The sequence below is a fragment of the Lucilia sericata genome, unplaced genomic scaffold, assembly GCF_015586225.1.
Source record: "Lucilia sericata isolate MDLA Ls3-8-SP2 unplaced genomic scaffold, ASM1558622v1 Contig002161F_arrow, whole genome shotgun sequence".
NCBI lineage: Eukaryota > Metazoa > Arthropoda > Insecta > Diptera > Calliphoridae > Lucilia > Lucilia sericata.
The window spans coordinates 60,475-66,474 of NW_023996002.1; the positions used below are offsets into that span (position 1 = coordinate 60,475).

General features: G+C 33.8%; 2 pseudogenes; one reads left to right on the forward strand and one right to left on the reverse strand.

Moving 5' to 3' along the window:
- Positions 1 to 5,129, forward strand: part of LOC119613511 — a 43,382-nt pseudogene extending 38,253 nt beyond the window's left edge.
- Positions 5,130 to 5,134: 5 nt separating this feature from the next.
- Positions 5,135 to 5,455, reverse strand: LOC119613512 (annotated as a pseudogene).
- Between the last annotated feature and the right edge of the window lie 545 nt (positions 5,456 to 6,000).

A 6,000-nucleotide genomic window follows, 5' to 3' on the forward strand; every position in this document is an offset into this window, starting at 1 on the left:
TAATTTTTCAACTCTAATTCCAAAAAATGTATGAACCACTTTTCAAATTGTTCTTTTTACTCAACATTTCAGACTTTTAAAAGACTACGATAATGCCGATGCTGAATTGGTAATATATGCTGCTTCGCTTATCAATAAAACCCTAGAGGGTTTAAATGATCAAGATAGTTTTTACGATGAAAGTGATTTGTTGGAACAAGGTATGGAATCTGTGATACAACATTATATGTCCAAACCGGGAACGGATATGGATCTATTAAATCAATTGCAACTTTATGAAGCAGTATTGAAGTAAGTGTGGTTACGGTTTTTTATTCCATTTAAGAAAAATATTATTTAAATTTATTCTATTTTTTTAGATTTGAAGACGGTGAATCGGATGGTACCCGACTGCCCGACAACACTTTACGTAAGACTCAACGTTTTCGCAGTTCTACCGATACGGCTGAACGTCGAAAATCAAGACGTCATAGCACGGGCACTAGTCCTGGTAATATAAATAAAGTCCTACCCACTCATATGCGCTTAACACCCACCCAACCGGCCTTGGATGAGGATAGTTCGAGTTCAACGAATTCGGCGGAATTTAGTGGTGGGGTTTTTGCGGAAAAGAAACGTGAGTAGAGAGAAATTTGTTAAACTTCGGAAATTTCTTAAGTGGTTTTTTTCAATTTTAGCCCGTGATGGTGCTGGTGTTACACCTGGTCTCAGACGTCGTCGTGAACGAGCCGAGAGACATCGTAGTTTCCTTAAAGAGCAACAGGAAGCTGCTGCAGCGGTGGCTGCTAATGGTTATATGAATTCGGCCGATAAAAGAGAAGATATGGGTAAGTTTTCTCCCCAAAAAACAATAAATACTATATAATAACTCTTGTGTTGTTTAAGAAATCATTCTAATTTTGGTTTTTCAAAAAATTTTATAAAAAAATCAACATAATTTAACCCCTTTATCCTTCTACCGCCATATCATCCATGTGTAATCACTCTACATTTTTTCTTTCTTTGTTTTGTTTTCGTTTCGTTTCCGTTTTTTTGTTGTTGTTTTTCCTATTTAAACAAAATAAAATGTCATTTCACAAATTTTGTATTGGCTCGTTTAACGGAAAAAAAATCATGTGAATGCTTATCAAATCCCCCTCGTTCAAAAGGACAACTTGTTACCGCCATACCAGTGACATTGAAAAATGGCGACAGTCCGCCAGAATCATTAAATATCATAAATGAGAATAATTGCAATTACAATAATAACAACAATCATATCACCAATACCAACAACCACAATAATAATAATAATTTCAAACATTCTTATCAAATCAATAGTAATAATAATAATAACAATACAATCAATCATTCTAATGTTAATGCCAATTTAAATGTCATTGTCAATGCAACTGCCAATGCAAATGCTACTAACAATAACAATGCTCTTATAACCAACAATCACAACAACCACCACATCATTACCAATTCCAATACTACAACACACAACAACAATCACATCAATCTATTGAGTCCAACGAAACAATTATTGGGTACCAATACCATTTCAATTATCAACAATTCCTTTGATAAATCCAATACAAATAAATTGCAACATCATCAACACCACCTCAACCACCATGTTAATGCTACCGCAGCTACATCACCAGCGGCGGAATTTTACAATAAGAAAAATCTATTCATGGAACGTAATGCCACTGTCATCAATGGCCTCATGAAGAATATTCAACGTCACAATGTCACCGCAGAGACAAATAATCTGGAGGGAGTTGCAGTCGTTAATGGAACGAATCTTCATGCCAATCACTGTGATAATGTTGTAAATTATAAGAAATTTGAAAATGATGCGAATCGTTTGAACACCTACTACAATCAAATCAACAATAGTACACCAAAGAATCAACTACAACACCAACAATCTATACAGTCACCCACCACCACGACCACCTCGCCTATAAAACACAATTTATCCTCTCTAAATTCAAGTCCAAAGAAAACTTTAAATTCTACCACAACTTCTACAGCAATGACTAATCCTACTTTAGCATCTGGTTTTGATTATATACCTCAAACCTCTACACCCCATACTACGCCTGTGAAAGCCTCAGCAACAACAACAACAACAATGGAGGATAATATAACAACAGCAACAACATATAGTACCCCTTCAACAACACGACAGCGCGTTATGTCACCTACAGTTTCATATCCTGTACAAAATGCTTATAATAACACAATAACGACCACAACATCAGTGGCACCACCGCCTCCACCTCCGCCACCTCCACCACCAGATTTATGGGGTTATGCTAATAATATGCGAATGCCTCCACCGCCTCCACCTCCACCACCACCACCTTTTTTACCACCAACACAGCAACAATATGAGCTACAATCAAAATACAACTACTAATAATATAATTCCAAATTCCAATCAAGCCAATAACGCGGTAAATACTACTAATAATAATCTTAACAGCAACAGTGATCAACCAGTTGATCTATTACAAATTAATGGTAAGTTCTTTTTTTAGGTTAAATAAACAGGGAGATTTAAAAATTGCAATTGCAAAGACAGGAGATTATATTCGCTTCGCTTCACTTCTATTCTCTTTTATTGATTTCCCAAGATATATTTTGTTATAGGTATCTCTCCAGCGATCTTTTTCCTAGAGAGAACTGTTAACTGATCTCTTTAGTGATGTATTTCATAAAGAAATTTATGATCTGATCTTTTCAACCATTTATTAATTTTTTTTAGCTGATCTCTTCAGCGACACACTATCTAATGAAAATTGTTAGCTGGTATTTTTAGCGATCTGTTTCCTATAGTTAAATTTTAACTGATCTCTTCTGCGAACTGTTTATTTAGGAAATTGTGGTCTGATCACTTCAGCGATCTTTTCCCATAAAATGTGAGCAGATTCCTTGAGCGATCTGTTTCCCAAAGAAATTGTTAGCGTTCTGCTTCATATAGGAAATTGTAATAGATCTGTTCAGCGATATGAGCAGATTCCTTGACTAATCTGTTTCCCAAAGAAATTGTTAGCTGATCTTTACAGTGATCTGTTCCCTACATGCAATTTTAAATGATCCATTCCTTGGCCTAAACATGAAGCAAATTTGTGGGCAGAAACTGTCCACTGATCTTTTCAGTAATTTGAGAGCTGATCTCTTCAGCGTTCTATTTCTTATAGAAAATTGTATGCTGTATCTAAAGGAAATTGTTAGCTGATCATTTTAGCGATCTGTTTCCTATAGTAAAATTTAAACTGATCTCTACTTCAAACTGTCGTATAGATAATTGAGTGCTGATCACATCAGTTATCTTTTTCGTATAGAATCAGATCCCTTGAGCGATTTGTTTCCCAAAGGAAATAGTTAGCTGATCTTATCATTGATCTTGTTTCCTATAGGAAATTTTTAGCTGATCTATTTCCAGAGCTGTTTCATGAAGGAAATTTGTGGACTAAAGTTGTCTACTGATCCCTTTAGTGATTTATTTCTTAATTCTAAATTCGAGAGCAGTTCTCTTCAGCAATCTATTGCTTATAGAAAATTATATGCTGATCTCTTCAGCGATCTATTATTTAAAACAAATTATAAGAGAAATCTGTTTTATAAAAGAAATCGTTATCTGATCTGTTTCCTAAAGCAATGTTTAGATTATCTATTCCTCGACCTGCTTAATGAAGGTAATTTATTAGCAAAACTCTTTAACGATCCTTTTACTAAAGGGAATAGTGATCTGCTATGTTCAGTGATCTGTATATAGGAAATTGCTAGTTGATTTCTTCCACAAACTATTTCCTATAAAAAAATTCTCTTCCGCGATCTATGAGTGTATCTCTTAACGTTAGTTTCTATAAGGAAATTGTGAGTGATCTCCTAGGCGATCTGTTCCTTATAGAAATTGTGATCGATCTGTTCAGCTGAGTTTACTATACTAAATTATGAGTAAATTTCTTTAAAGATCTGTTTCTTAGCATGAGAGCTAATCTCTTCAGCAAACTGTTTCCGATAGAAAACTATGAGCTGATTCTTAGGTGATCTGTTACTTATAGTAAATTGTGCACTGATCTGTTCAGCGATGAGTTCCCATAGGAAATTGTGAGTTAATCTCTTTAAAGATCTGTATTCTATAGGAAATTGAGAGCTAATCTCTTCAGCAATCTGTCTGCGATAGAAAACTATGAGCTGATCTCTTAGGTGATCTCTTACTTATAGTAAATTGTGCACTGATCTGTTCAGCGATGAGGTTCCCATAGGAAATTGTTAATCTCTTTAAAGATCTGTATTATATAGGAAATTGAGAGCTAATCTCTTCAGCAATCTGTTTGCGATAGAAAACTATGAGCTGATCTCTTAGGTGATCAGGTACTTATAGTCAATTGTGCACCGATATGTTCAGCAATGAGTTTCCTATAGGAAATTGTGAGTTAATCTCTTTAAAGATCTGTATCTTAGAGAAAATTGAGAGGTAATCTGAGATCTGTTTCTGATATCATTTCAGCATTCTGCTTTCTATAAGATTTTTTTCCTACAGGAAATTGTGAATTAATCTCTTCAGCGATCTGTTTCATTTAGGTAACTATGAGGTGATCTGCAGTGATCTGCTTCTTATAAGAAATTTGAACCGATCTATTTGGCGATCTGCCTTAAAAGAAATTAAAACTCCTTTTCCTTGTCTTTGCATTGTAATTTGTCTCCTTTTAAAATATTTAAAAGTTTTAATTCATTCATATTCATTTTTTAACTATATTGCGGCTTAATAATGCAATTAATTAACGATCAGCATCAATATATGTTTTAACATTATTTTTACTTTCTCTATAAACTATTTATTAAAAAAAAATGTTTTAAATTTCCTTCCACCCCCAAAACATAACTTAAACTAATTATCTATCGATTTCCCACTAGAATCCGATAATGAGGATAAAAAACTGTTACTACAACTAAAACGTGATCACACTGTTAAAGATTTAACCCAGAAACTATGTAATTTACCCACAAGTCCTACACAGGATGATAAATTACAAAACCGTATTGTTGGCGATATGTCGGGCTTAATATCGAAAGCGAAAGAGGGTCTGGCAAAGAGTAAAAGTAAAGGCGAAATGTCAAGGTGAGTGTGTAGTTTTAGAACAATTATTTTATTTATCACATATTTACAGGGTCCTAGTCATTAAAAAAGAAGTCTAATCCATAATTTAAGCATAAAGAGGAGCATATTTCTCATAGGCAGCAATATAAGCAGCCTTGGCAGCATCTTGGACTCATGCCCTTATGGCTGTTCCAGGCTTCCCATTTGGCTTGTTCTTCAAGTCCAAAACACCGGGTTTATCGCTGTTGCAATCGCCAGCGGTGGCTTGTTTGTAAAGACCATAGAATTCCAAGAATACATTATCTGGGGGAGTCTTGGTGAAAGACTTGGCTTTTTCGGTAGCGGTGCGAACTAGAAAAGAAAATTTTGCTTTAAATCAATCAATTTCAGATATGTTCAAACTTACATCCATGTTTTTAAATTCTGTTTAGAAAAGGTCCCCAGGCAGGAAATTGAAATGTAAAAATTAATTTTTAAAAATTTATTGGCTTTTAAAAATGTAGATTTCTTTTAACTTACCACTTGTGTTTACACTAAAGTGTTAATGAATATGTGGTAATTGTTTCAAATTCAATTATTATATAGTTTAGTTATAGCTTTCCTATTATTTATATGTTGTTTAGCTTATCAGGAAGTATGTTGTTGTTTCTTATATGTTTATGATCTTCTATGCTTTTTGTGATAAGTTTTTATTTCCTTTTTTTTAAATTTGATAAATGCAAATTGATATTCATAATATTTATTCAAATTGCGATCGATTATTAAAGCGATAAAAGTGATTATTTTAAGGTTCTTACGTAGTTATTAGAATTTAAAAGATTTTTAATAGAAAAACATTTGATATAACTAGCTATCAGTTTCCTTTGTGCAATTTTGAGGGTCAAGCGATCAGTTTT